Genomic DNA, 15,155 nt, shown 5'->3' on the forward strand with positions numbered 1-15,155 from the left:
TGAAGGTAAAAGGATGAAAAAATCATTTCATGCAAATGGAAATGAATAAAAGCTGGGGTAGCAATACTTATATCAGACAAAATGGACTTTAAAACAAAGAATATAATAAGATATAAAGAAGGCCACTACATAATGATAAAGGGAGCAATCCAACAGGAAGATATAACTATTATAAATATAGACGTACCTAATATAGGAGCACTTTAATATATAAAGCAGACTTTGATGGATATAAAGGGTGAGATCAATAGCAATACTATAATAGTAGGGGATTTTAATACTCCACTAACTTCACTAGATAGATCCTCAAGAAAGAAAATTAACATAGAAACAGCAGACTTGCCAACTTGCGGAGGCGGCTCGGCCTGGGGCCTTTATCCCTCCTGCGGAGGGATGGTGAGGACTGGGCTGGGGGACACCGCGCCGGGGTTGCATGCCAGAGACGGCTGCGAGCGGTGCCCCTCGCCAGCTCCTAGGCCCGCAGAGCTCACCGCGGAGACCAGCTGATTTGAAAATATTTGAATCACATTATGGGATTGTTAGACAGACTTTCAGGGCTTCTGGGCCTGAAGAAGGGGCAAGTTCATGTTTTGTGCCTTGGGCTGGATAATAGTGGCAAAACAACAATCATTAACAAACTTAAACCAGCAAATGCTCAATCTCAAGATATAGTTCCAACAATAGGATTCAGCATAGAGAAGTTCAAATCATCCAGTTTGTCTTTTACAGTGTTTGACATGTCAAGTCAAGGAAGATACAGAAATCTCTGGGAACACTATTATAAAGATGGACAAGCCATTATTTTTGTCATTGATAGTAGTGACAGATTAAGAATGGTTGTGGGCAAAGAAGAACTTGATACTCTTCTGAATCATCCAGATATTAAGCACCGACGCATACCAATCTTATTCTTCACAAACAAAATGGATCTTAGAGATGCAGTGACATCTGTGAAAGTGTCCCAGTTGCTGTGTTTGGAGAACATCAAAGATAAGCCATGGCATATTTGTGCTAGTGATGCCATAAAAGGAGAAGGATTGCAAGAAGGTGTAGACTGGCTTCAAGATCAGATCCAGGCAGTGATGAAATGAAAAGATAGTATTTGGAAACAACAGTTACCAATTCAAGCAACATATCTTAAGGCAAACTGAATATGTTAAATTTTTTTAAAGTCATTTGGGCATCTAAGAACACTTTCTAATCTGTTTCTATTTATGGACTCTGAATAAACTTTATAAGACTATAGGACTTCAGATACATGAATGTGACCATTAATTTTGTGAAGGTAAATCCTCAGAAAGATTTCCCAGAATTATCAACTTCTTAGTAAAAGTCAAACTGATTGTAATGAGTATGTTTAAAATTTGAGTAAAATCCATCTCATTGTGAATTATGTTTTCATTTTATTTCTTAAATTGTCTTCTAAAAATTTAGTTTATAGTATGACTGCAGTGTAGTTACACTTGTGAAAAAGAACTTTGAATATTTATAAAGTACCATGATGATTATTGTATATTAGATTTTTACTGTATGTCACCATCAATAAAGCAAAATGTCATGTAAAAAAAAAAGAAACAGCAGACTTAAAAGACACACTAGATCAACTTGATTTAATAGATATCATTCTTTTCAAGTGCTCATGGTACATTCTCTAGGATAGACCACATGCTAGGGCACAAAAGTGGTCTCAACAAATTTAAGAAGATTGAAATCATATCAAGCACTTTCTCTGATCACATTGGCATGAAAGTAGAAATCGACCACAACAGAAAAGCTCAAAAATTCTCAAACACATGGAAACTAAATAGCAGGTTGTTAAATAACAAATGGATTAAGAATGAGATCAAAGAAGAAATAAAAAAATTTCTAGAAACAAATGATAATGAGCATACAACAACCCAAAATTTATGAGACACAGCGAAAGCAGTACTGAAAGGAAAATATAGGCACACTTTAAGAAGCTAGAGGATGACGTCAGAGTAATGGCGGGGTAGGAAGCGATACCGATAAATCTCCCCCAAAACTCAACAAGATCTTCAACCAGAAACAGAAAAACCTATACTTGGAGCCTCCAGATGCTTTGCAATACACCCAAAGGTATGGTCGAGTGAAAAATTGGCTAAATATATAACCAAACCCCGAAGGAAATAGGGAGTAAGAAATGCTCTGCCTTCCTCACTAACCTAAACAGGGCGGCTTTCTCTGGTAACTGTGAATATAGAAACTGAGGCGGGCAAAGGGGGTGAATAGATCCAGGCCGCGGCACAAATGGCCGAACCAGGCTGTGGCACGGAGATCCAAGCCGAGGAAAAACTGATCCTGTGGCAACCTGGGCAATACAAGCTAACACTAGCGCCAAACCCAAAAAAAGAAAGACAAGAAGAGCGGCCATTTTACCTGGTCTCCTGGTCGGCGTTCGCGCAGTTAGTGGGCGAGAGATTTCTTCCTAGGCCCCGGGAGTGGGTGCTCGTGTTGCCCCACGGAGAGGCAGGGTCAGAGGCCTTTCTGTGGGCCGAGGGCAGGGTCTCTGGGCAGCCCCAGCGCCCTGGGAAAGCCACGCACGGGAGGGAGTGAGAACTAATTCCAACAGTAGAGATTTTCCGTGCTGGAGGGGGTTTCACTCAGAGGGAAACGCGGCCGGCCTCATATCCTGGTTTGCACGCGCAGACAGTGAATGAGAGATTCCTCCGAGTGCCTCGGCAGTGCGCGCCCGTGTTATCACACAGAGGGGCAGAGTCAGGGGCCTTTGTGTGGGCCAAAGTGGAATCTTGGGCCACCCCAGCACCTTGCAAAAGCTGCGCACAGGGACGGAGCGAGACTCAATTCCAACGCTGCAACTTTTCCCTGCGGTTGGGGGTTTCACTCAGAGTGTGAGACTGCTGGCCGGATATCCTGGTCTGCGCGCGCAGACAGTGAGTGAGAGTTTCCTCCAAGCGCCCCGGAAGTGGGCGCCTGCCTGTGTTACTGGACAGAGTGGCAGAGCCAGAGGTCTTTGAGTGGGCGGAAAGCCCGCCTGATTATGCTAGCAGCTCTGACTGACTGAGCCTTACCCAGAGCCCTGTGCTGAGTGGAAATAGAGTGGGGAGTGGCCAGCTCTTTGAGCCTCTTACTATCCAGGCAGAGGCAGCAGCAACCCCATAGCTGGATTATCAGGCTACTAATTGAGGAAGGAAAGACTAGGAGAAAGGCTCCAGGAACACGGACTCTCTCACTGTCGGAGCCTATAAATGCTAATGAGCCTCGACTGCCAACGAGACTAAAGCACAATACATGACATTGCCATAGAGACTTATCAACTGCAAACCTCTACCTGAGCGTGCCAAAGGGGCAGAACCCGGGGTACAGAGTCACCGACCAGGAAGAGGGAGAGAAAAGAAAAAGCAAGAAGATAACCTCTCAAAATCGAATAATCTGCAGACTTTATAACCTATCCCATTTTATTATTTTTGTTCGTTTGTTTCTCTCATCTTCATTCTTGATACTTTTTTTCCTCCTCCAATTTGGCCGATTAACTCTCTGCCGGTCTTACTCTCTCCTCTCCTTGAACTACACTACCCATAAGTGTTACATCTCCCATTATCTTTTCTCTTCTCTTCCTTTCTCTCTATGAGGGTTGCACTCCAAAACCCTTAACTCTCTCTCTCTCTCTCTCCTTTCTTTTTTCTTCTTTTAGTGGTTCCCTCTTTTTTTTTCTCTCTCTCTTTCTTTTCCCCCTCTATATTAGTTTCTTCCTTTCTTCTTTACATCTCCTCTCATTCAAACCTCAATAACAAACAAATTATCTTATCTGGGACTCAAACTTATGTTTGTAGCATTTTGGGGGGCTTTTACTTCACCTTTTTAACTCACTAGCAGTGCTCCCATCCCTGGCTCTCCATATTATCTAGTTCTTGTTCCACTAAATACAATAGTAATTTTTTAATTTGTCCCCCCATTTTTCCGTTTTCCTCTTATTCCTCTCATCATAACTCTAAGACAACCAACACCTAAAATCAAATCATTTTATTCTTGACCCAAATTTTTTCCTTATTTGCTTTTTGTGGGTCCATACCCCCCCCTTTTTTTTCCCTTTTTTTTTTCTTTTCTTTTTCCTTTTCTTTTTTTTTTTTTTTGCCCCTTTATTACTTTTCCCCAATTCAGGCCCTCTATAACAGGCATTGTTTCTTATAATTCACAGTTCACCACAAGATTTTCTCAAAAAAGAGGGGAAAGGAGAGGAGAGGAAAAAAGGAGGGGGGGGGAATAATTTCCTTTTTTTAAAATTTTTATTTTATTTAATTTTTCTTTATTTCATTAGTAATTTTTTTTAAAAAAAACAACTCTTTTCGATTTATTTTTTTATTTTTTTTAACTTTTTATTCTTTATTAAATCTCATTAATACTATCAACAAAACCACCCTCAGATGCCATTAAGGAAGAGAAAATCGAATATCATGGATACAAAAGAAAGAGAGGTAACACAGCTAGATGAGGAAAAATCTATGGAGAAAAAATTTAATATATTGGAAACCTTGGAGCTAAATGACAGAGAATTCAAGATAGAAATCCTAAAAATCCTCCGAGATATACAAGAAAACACAGAAAGGCAATTTAGGGAGCTCAGAAAACAACTCAATGAACACAAAGAATATATGTCCAAGGAAATTGAAACTATAAAAACAAATCAAACAGAGATGAAAAACTCAATTCACGAGCTGAAAAACGAAGTAACAAGCTTAGCTAATAGAACAGGTCAGATAGAAGAGAGGATTAGTGAAATAGAAGACAAGCAACTTGAGGCACAACAGAGAGAAGAAGAAAGAGACTCAAAAATTTAAAAAAATGAGATAGCCCTACAAGAATTATCTGACTCCATCAAAAAGAATAACATAAGAATAATAGGTATATCAGAGGGAGAAGAGAGAGAAAATGGAATGGAGAACATACTCAAACAAATAATAGATGAGAATTTCCCAAGCCTGTGGAAAGAACTAAAGCCTCAAGTTCAAGAAGCAAACAGAACTCCGAGTTTTCTTAACCCCAACAAACCTACTCCAAGGCATATCATAATGAAATTGACACAAACCAACAGCAAAGAAAAAATTCTCAAGGCAGCCAGGGAAAAGAAGAATACAACATATAAAGGAAGGCCCATTAGATTATCATCAGATTTCTCAGCAGAAACTCTACAAGCTAGAAGAGAGTGGACCCCAATATTTAAAGTCCTGAAAGAGAGGAACTTTCAGCCACGAATACTATACCCATCAAAGCTATCCTTCAAATATGAAGGAGAAATAAAAACATTCACAGATACAGAAAAGATGAGGGAATTTATCATCAGAAAACCCCCACTCCAGGAATTACTAAAGGGGGTTCTCCAATCAGATACAAAGAAAAAAAAAAAAAAAAAAAAAAAAACAGAGCCACAGGTAAAAGCTCCAAGAAGAACACAATAAAACCAAATTTAAACTGTGACAACAACAAAAAGAAAGAGGGGGAGAAGATGGAGATTAACAGTAGCAAAGGACGATGGAGTGCAAAAGTACTCACAAAATAGTTCGCTACAATGAACAGGGTAGGGACCCTTTTCATTACTCAAAGGTAACCACCATTGAAAAAACCACCACAGAAGCACATGAGATAAAAAAGATAGCAACAGAGGAAAGATGTATGGAATACAACCAAATAAAAACAAAAGATAGAAAAACGAAAGAGATGGATCAAACAAGACACAAAACTAACAGAAAGCAAGATATAAAATGGCAATAGGGAACTCACAAGTATCAATAATTACACTAAATGTAAACGGATTAAACTCACCAATAAAAAGGCACAGAGTAGCAGAATGGATTAAAAAAGAAAATCCAACTGTATGCTGCCTACAGGAAACTCATCTAAGTAACAAGGATAAAAACAAATTCAAAGTGAAAGGCTGGAAAACAATACTCCAAGCAAATAACACCCAAAAAAAACAGGTGTAGCAATACTCATATCGGATAATGCTGACTACAAGACAGGAAAAGTACTCAGAGACAAAAATGGCCATTTCATAATGGCTAAGGGGACACTGAATCAAGAAGACATAACAATTCTTAATATATATGCACCAAACCAAGGAGCACCAAAATATATAAGACAGCTACTTATTGATCTTAAAACAAAAACTGACAAAAACACAATCATACTTGGAGACCTCAATACACCGCTGACGGCCCTAGATCGGTCATCCAAACAGAGAATCAATAAAGACATAGTGGCCTTAAACAAAACAGTAGAGCACCTGGATATGATAGACATCTACAGGACATTTCATCCCAAAGTGACTGAGTATACATTTTTCTCCAGTGTACATGGATCATTCTCAAGAATTGACCATATGTTGGGCCACAAAAACAACATCAGCAAATTCAGAAAAATTGAAGTTGTACCAAGCATATTTTCTGATCATAAAGCCTTGAAACTAGAATTCAGCTGCAAAAAAGAGGAAAAAAATCCCACAAAAATGTGGAAACTAAACAACATACTTTTAAAAAATGAATGGGTCAAAGAAGAAATAAGTGCAGAGATCAAAAGATATATACAGACTAATGAAAATGACAATACGACATATCAGAATCTATGGGATGCAGCAAAAGCAGTGATAAGAGGGAAGTTCATATCACTTCAGGCATATATGAACAAACAAGAGAGAGCCCAAGTGAACCACTTAACTTCTGACCTTAAGGAACTAGAAAAAGAAGAACAAAGAAAACCCAAAACCAGCCGAAGAAAGGAGATAATAAAAATCAGAGCAGAAATAAATGAATTAGAGAACAGAAAAACTATAGAAAAAATTAATAGAACAAGGAGCTGGTTCTTTGAAAAGATCAACAAAATTGGCAAACCCTTGGCAAGACTTATCAAGGAAAAAAGAGAAAGAACTCATATAAACAAAATCCAAAATGAAAGAGGAGAAATCACCACGGACACCGTAGATATACAAAGAATTATTGTAGAATACTATGAAAAACTTTATGCCACTAAATTCAACATCCTAGAAGAAATGTATAAATTCCTAGAAAAATACAACCTTCCTAGACTGAGTCAAGAAGAAGCAGAAAGCCTAAACAGACCTATCAGTAGAGAAGAAATAAAAAAACCATTAAAAATCTCCCCAAAAATAAAAGTCCAGGCCCTGACGGCTATACCAGCGAATTTTATCAAACATTCAAAGAAGACTTGGTTCCTATTCTACTCAAAGTCTTCCAAAAAATTGAAGAAGAAGCAATACTTCCAAACACATTTTATGAGGCCAACATAACCCTCATCCCAAAACCAGGCAAGGATGGCACAAAAAAAGAAAACTACAGACCAATATCTCTAATGAATACAGATGCTAAAATACTAAACAAAATACTAGCAAATCGAATACAACAACATATTAAAAAAATAATACATCATGATCAAGTGGGATTCATCCCAGAATCTCAAGGATGGTTCAACATACGTAAAACAGTTAACGTAATACACCATATCAACAAAACAAAGAACAAAAACCACATGATCTTATCAATAGACGCAGAAAAGGCTTTCGATAAAATACAACACAATTTTATGTTTAAGCCTCTCAACAAAATGGGTATAGAAGGAAAATATTTCAACATGATAAAGGCCATATATGATAAACCATCAGCTAACATCATATTAAATGGCACTAAACTGAAGGCTTTCCCCCTTAAATCAGGAACAAGACAGGGTTGTCCACTCTCTCCACTCTTATTTAATGTGGTACTGGAGGTTCTAGCCAGAGCAATCAGACACGACAAAGAAATAAAAGGCATCCATATCGGAAAAGAAGAAGTAAAGGTAAAAAGACATAATGAGATGGAAGAATATACCTTGTTCTTGGCTAGGAAGAATAAATATAATCAAGATGGCTATATTACCCAAAGCAATATACAAATTTAATGCAATTCCCATCAAACTTCCAATGACGTTTTTTAAAGAAATAGAGCAAAATATCATCAGATTTATATGGAACTATAAAAAACCTTGAATAGCCAAAGCAATCCTAAAGAAAAAGAATGAAGCTGGGGGCATTACAATACCTAACTTCAAACTATATTATAGGGCCACGACAAACAAAACAGCATGGTATTGGCAGAAAAATAGACACTCAGACCAATGGAACAGAATAGAAAGTCCAGAAATGAAACCACATATATATAGTCAAATAATTTTTGATAAAGGGGCCAACAACACACAATGGAGAAAAGAAAGCCTCTTCAATAAATGGTGCTCGGAAAACTGGAAAGCCACATGCAAAAGAATGAAACTGGACTACAGTCTCTCCCCCTGTACAAAAATTAACTCAAAATGGATCAAAGATCTAAACATAAGACCTGAAACAATTAAGTACATAGAAGAAGACATAGGTACTCAACTCATGGACCTGGGTTTTAAAGAGCATTTTATGAATTTGACTCCACAGGCAAGAGAAGTGAAGGCAAAAATTAATGAATGGGACTACATCAGACTAAGAAGTTTTTGCTCAGCAAGAGAAACTGATAACAAAATAAACAGAAAGCCAACTAAATGGGAAATGATATTTTCAAACAACAGCTCAGATAAGGGCCTAATATCCAAAATATACAAAGAACTCATAAAACTCAACAACAAACAAACACACAATCCAATAAAAAAATGGGAAGAGGATATGAATAGACACTTCTCCCAGGAAGAAATACAAATGGCCAACAGATATATGAAAAGATGCTCATCTTCTTTAGCTATTAGAGAAATGCAAATCAAAACGGCAATGAGATACCACCTCACACCTGTTCGATTAGCTGTTATTAGCAAGACAGGTAATAGCAAATGTTGGAGAGGCTGTGGAGAAAAAGGAACCCTCATACACTGTTGGTGGGAATGTAAAGTAGTACAACCATTATAGAAGAAAGTATGGTGGTTCCTCAAAAAACTGAAAATAAAGCTACCTTATGACCCAGCAATCCCTCTACTGGGTATATATCCCCAAAACTCAGAAACATTGATAAGTAAAGACACATGCAACCCCATGTTTATTATAGCATTGTTCACAGTGGCCAGGACATGGAAACAACCAAAAAGCCCATCAATAGATGACTGGATAAAGAAGATGTGGCACATATACACTATGGAATACTACTCAGCCATAAGAAATGATGACATCGGAACATTTACAGCAAAATGGTGGGATCTTAATAACATGATATGAAGCGAAATAAGTAAATCAGAAAAAACCAGGAACTGTATTATTCCATACGTAGGTGGGACATAATAGTGAAACTAAGAGACATTGATAAGAGTGTGGTGGTTACGGGGGGGAGGGGGGAATGGGAGAGGGAAAAGGGGTGGGGAGGGGCACAAAGAAAACAAGATAGAAGGTGACAGAGGACAATCTGACTTTGGGTTGTGGGTATGCAACATAATTGAACGACAAGATAACCTGGACTTGTTATCTTTGAATATATGTATCCTGATTTATTGATGTCACCCCATTAAAAAAATAAAATTATTAAAAAAAAAAGAAGCTAGAAAAAGCTCAAATAAACAATTGAACCCTTCATCTAAAAGAACTAGAAACAGAATAGCAAGTAAAGCCCAAATGTAGTAGAAGGAAGGAAATAATAAATATCAGAGCAGAAATAAATGATATAGAGGCTAAAGAAACAAAACAGAGGATCAATGAAACCAGGAGCTGGTTCTTTGAAAAGGTGTACAAGATCGATGAACCTTTAATGAGACTCACCAAGAAAAAGAGAGAGAGGACTCAAATAAATAATATTAGAAATGAGAGTGGAGAAAAAACAACCGACACAACAGAAATATAAAATATTGTAAGAAAATACTATGAAGAACTGTATGCCAAAAAACTAGACAACCTAGATGAAATGGACAAATTCCTTGAAACATTCAATCTTCCAAAAAATAATCTGGAAGAATCAGAAAACCTAAATAGACCGATTACACCAAATGAGATCAAAACAGTTATCAAAAAACTCCCAACAAAGAAAAGTCCTGGGCCAGATGGCTTCACAAGTGAATTCTACCAAATATTCCTATCCTTCTCAAGCTATTTCAAAAAACTCAAGAGGAGGGAAGACTTCCATGCTTCTTTTATGAGGTGAGCATAATTCTGATTTCAAAACCAGACAAAGACAACACAAAGATAGAAAATTATAGGCCAATATCCCTGATGAATATAGATGTTAAAATCCTCAACAAAAGATTAGCAAACTGAATCCAACAATATATGAAAAAAATCATGCACCATGATCAAGTGGGATCTATTCTGGGGAGGCAATGCTGGTATAATATTTGCAAATCAATCAATGTGATTCAGCACATAAACAAAAGGAAGGAGAAAAACCACATGATAATTTCAATAGATGCAGAAAAAGCATTTGATAAAATCCAGCACCCATTCATGATCAAAACTCTCAATAAAGTGGGAATACAGGGAACATATCTCAACATGATAAAAGCCATCTGTGACAAACCCACAGCCAACATCATACTCAATGGGCAAAAATTAAAAGCAATCCCCTTAAGATCAGGAACAAGGCAGGGGTGCCCCCTTTCACCACTCTTATTCAACATAGTCCTGGAAGTCCTAGCCACAGCAATCAGACAAGAAGAAGAAATAAAAGGCATTCAAGTTGGAAAAGAAGAAGTAAAGCTATCATTATTTGCAGATTATATGATATTGTATATAGAAAACCCTAAAGTCTCAGTCAAAAAACTAATGGACGTGATAAATGAATTCAGCAAAGTGGTAGGATATATAATTAATACTCAGAAATCAGGCATTTTTATACACCAACAATGAACAGTCAGAAAGAGAAATTAAGGAAACAATTTCCTTCACTATTACAACCAAAAAAATAAAGTACCTAGGCGTACATTTAACTATGGGACTAAAGACTTGTACTCAGAAAATTATAAAACATTGATAAAAGAAATCAAGGAAGATACAAACAAGTGGAAGCATATACCATGCTCATGGTTAGGAAGAAGAAACATAATTAAATATCTATATTACCCAAAGCAATTTATAAATTCAATGCAATACCAATTAAAACACCAATGACATACTTTAAAGATATAGATCACATATTCCAAGACTTTATATGGAACCAAAAGAGAACACAAATAGCCTCAGCAATCTTAAAAAAGAAGAATAAAGGGGGAGGTATCACACTTCCTGATATCAAGTTATACTACAAGGCCATTGTACTCAAAACAGCCTGGTTCTGGCATAAGAATAGGCACATTGATTAATGGAACAGAACAGAGAACCCAGAAATAAACCCACAGCTCTATGGACAACTGATATTTGACAAAGGAGGTAAGGGCATACAGTGGAGTAAAGACAGCCTCTTTAACAAATGGTGTTGGGAAAATTGGACAGCAACCTGCAAAAAAATGAAACTAGACCACCAACTTACACTATTCACAAAAATAAACTCAAAATGGATAAAAGACTTAAATGTAAGCCGTGAAACCATAAGCATCTTAGAAGAAAACGTAGGCAGTAAGTTCTCCGACATCTCTCGCAGCGATATATTTGCTGATATATCTCCATGAGCAAGTGAAATAAAAGACGGGATAAATAAATGGGACTATATCAAACTAAAAAGCTTTTGCACAGCCAAAGACAATAAGAACAGAATAAAAAGACAAACTACACAATGGGAGAACATATTTGACAGTACGTCTGATAAGGGGTTAATAACCAAAATTTATAAAGAACTTGTAAATCGCAACATCAGAAAGACAAAAAACCCAATCCAAAAATGGGCAAAAGAAATGAATAGACACTTCTCCAAAGAGGACATACAGATGGCCAATAGGCAAATGAAAAAATGCTCAAAATCACTAATCATTAGAGAAATGCAAATTAAAACCACAATGAGATATCACCTCACACCGGTCAGAATGGCGCTTATCAACAAAACAACACAGAATAAGTGCTGGCAAGGCTGTGGAGAAAAGGGAATCCTTCTACACTGCTGGTGAGAATGCAGACTGGTGCAGCCTCTGTGGAAAACAGTATGGAGATTTTTCAAAAAATTGAAAATCGAACTGCCTTTTGACCCAGCTATCCCACTTTTAGGAATATACCCCAAGAATACCATAGAACTGTTCCAGAAGGAGAAAGGCACCCCCATGTTTGTTGTAGCATTGTTCACAATAGCGAAGATTTGGAAACAGCTCAAGTGTCCGTCAGAGGACGAGTGGATTAAAAAACACTGGTACATATATACTATGGAATACTACTCAGCCATAAGAAATGATGACATCGGATCATTTACAATAACATGGATGGACCTTGATGACATTATACGGAGTGAAATAAGTAAATCAGAAAAAACTAAAACTATATGAACCCATACATAGATGGGACATAAAAATGAGACTCAGAGACATGGACAAGAGTGTGATGGTAACGGTTGGGTGGGGGTGGGGTGAAGAGAGGCCAGGAAGGAAAGAGAGAGGGTGAGGGGAGGGGAGGGGCACAAAGAAAACCAGATAGAAGGTGATGGAAGACAATTTGACTTTGGGTGAGGGATATACAGCATAATCAAATGTCAAAATAATTTGGAGATGTTTTCTCGGAACATATGTACACTGATTTATCAATGTCACTGCATTAAAATGAATAAAAATAAGATTAGAAAAAGATTGGGTTTACCTCTTCTGGCTTGTAGAGTTTTTGCTGAGAAATCTGATGATAACATGATGGGCTTTTCTTATGTTTAGTTTTTCATTTTTCTAGCTGCCTTGAGGATTTTTCTTTGTAATTAATTTTTGACATTTCTATTACAATATGTTTTGGAGAAGGCCTGTTTGGGTTGATGTAAGTCAGTGTTCTGTTCGCTTCTTGTGTTTCAGGACATAAGTCTTTCCATAGGTTTGGGAAGTTCTCATCAGTTATTTGTTTAAATAGTTTCTCCATTTCCCTCTTCCTCTCCTCTTCTTCTGATATACTCATTATTCTTATATTGCTGTTTTTGATGGAATCAGACAATTTTTTTAGAGCTGTATCTTTTTTTTTTTTAAATTTGTGAGTCTCTTCTTCTCTCTGTAGTATCTCTAGTTGCCTGTCTTTGCTGTCATTAATTTTCTCCTGTATTTTTCCTGTTATATTAGCTAAAATTGCCAACTCATTATTCATTTTATGTGTTGAGTTTTTTGTCTCTGTTTCTAATGGTTTAATTTTCTTGGTGAAGTCCTCATTTTGTTCCTTAATTTGTTTCTGGAGCTCATTCAATTGTCTACTTCAATGTTTTCTTGCATCTATCTCATTAAGTGATTTCAGAACTTCAATTTTGAATTTTCTATCATTTTTCTCCAAGGTTTCCATGTGACTGAGATTGCTTTCTGGATATTTTTCATTTTTTTTGAACTACATCTTTTTCTTTGTAGGCATGGTATTTGTTTTCTTTTCTTTTTTCTTGATTCATTCAAGAATGGTATTGTTAAAAAATTTAACAAAAAACAACTAAAAAAAGAAAAAATACAATGAATAATAAATTTTTTTAACAATAATGAAAACTTAAAAGAAAAAGCCAAGAAAGAACAAAGAACAAAAACAAATATTAAATAATAAAAAACAAAACATCCTCCCAAAGTAAGAATAACAATATAAAACTTAAAGAAAATTAAATTCAAAAGGAAAAAAACCCCAGAGATTAGTAGTGAGAAGTTTCTCTGTTTTCTTCTAGTAGGTGGCATTGTATTACAAGTTTTGGCCCTGTGAAATTTCTGTGCTGTCCTCCACTGAGATGTTCCTGTCACAATGATGAAGGCAGGGCTCTCATTGTGATTACAGGTGGGGTGTGTTGTGAGGACTTGACTGTTTTAGTAATTGCAATCTCAGGTCTCAAGGCACTCCCCCATGTTTAAACAGACCAGAGGACCAGAGAAATAGCACCTCTGTTCTTCAGAGAAGAGAGTGATTCTGGAGAGCTAGCTGTGGGTAAGTCTCTGCCATTCTCTGTACTCATGAGTTGAGGGAAACACAATCTGGGAGTCTTGGGAGCCGCACTTTGTTTTTCTCTGTCTTTGCACTGAGTGCAGGCTGCAGGCAGACTGCAGGCACTCTGGCTGTGACTGCTTATTCTTCCACTGCTTTGGTGTAGTATCTCCCCCACTGCCCTTCGATCTCACTACTCCTCCCAGCAGATGATCCAGTCAGTCCAGGTTTCTCCTATCTCCAGAGTCCTGACAGAAAAAATCCCAGACAGTCCAAGCTTCTGTCCTCTTTGGAGCGCCTGTGGACAAAAACTCAGACAGTTTGAGCTTTTTTTCCTCTTTGGAACCTTGGCAGACAAAAGCCCTGTGAGTCTAGGCCTCTCTCCTCTCCCAAGCTGACCCCAAGTGCATTTTATCTGCACCCCTCAACCCTTCCCACCTTTAGTTGACTCCACACCTCACCTGACTCTGCAGATCTTTTCAGGCATTCCAGCGGGCCCAGCTGGGGTTCTTTTGCTTTGTTGTAGCTGTCAATTTGTTTAAGTTTCAAGGAGAGAGATCAAAGGTATCTTTCATGCCACCATTACTCTGACATCATCTGTGATTCTTCTCTGCACCAAATTTTGACATCCTTTGTCCATCCCTTTGTATGGTACAATACAGTACAACAGTGGATATTGCCCATTTCCTAGCCCCTGTATTGTTTTTACCACATAGATATTCTTCAGATTGGATGCACACTCAGCTGTGGTAGCACCAGGGAGAAGTCTGAGGCCAGAGGCCACAACTCTAGGAAATTAAAGAGGAGTAGAATGTGGGTAGCTTGAGATCCAGGTTAATGTGTTTTGAGTCAGAATGTACCATTTGACTCATCAATTTCAAGCAAATAATTTATCCTAGAAATGTACTCAACTTTGTGCAAAATAACTTTGCAAATTATTTGTTTCAGCTTTCTTTAACAGTGAAGATAGAAAATAACCAACTGTTCACCATTAGATGACTGACTAATAAATTGTGATACATCCATACAGTGAAATGCTGTCAGTCAGGATCCCAGCAGGAAAGGTAAGTTGCACATAAATAGAATAATTGAAAGTTTAATAAAAGGACCATTTACAAAGTTGATGGATATCCATTGAGGGATGGAAAACACCTGTAAACTGGGCACATGAGGCTCT

The 15,155-nt window shown here is 37.4% G+C and overlaps 1 pseudogene; it reads left to right on the forward strand.

Annotated features, from left to right (window-relative positions):
* Nucleotides 1–379: 379 nt before the first annotated feature.
* LOC136380663 (ADP-ribosylation factor-like protein 6 pseudogene) lies at nucleotides 380–1,283 on the forward strand (annotated as a pseudogene).
* Nucleotides 1,284–15,155: the final 13,872 nt, after the last annotated feature.

The sequence above is a fragment of the Saccopteryx leptura genome, chromosome 9 (genome assembly GCF_036850995.1).
Source record: "Saccopteryx leptura isolate mSacLep1 chromosome 9, mSacLep1_pri_phased_curated, whole genome shotgun sequence".
In the NCBI taxonomy this organism is placed as follows: Eukaryota; Metazoa; Chordata; class Mammalia; order Chiroptera; family Emballonuridae; genus Saccopteryx; species Saccopteryx leptura.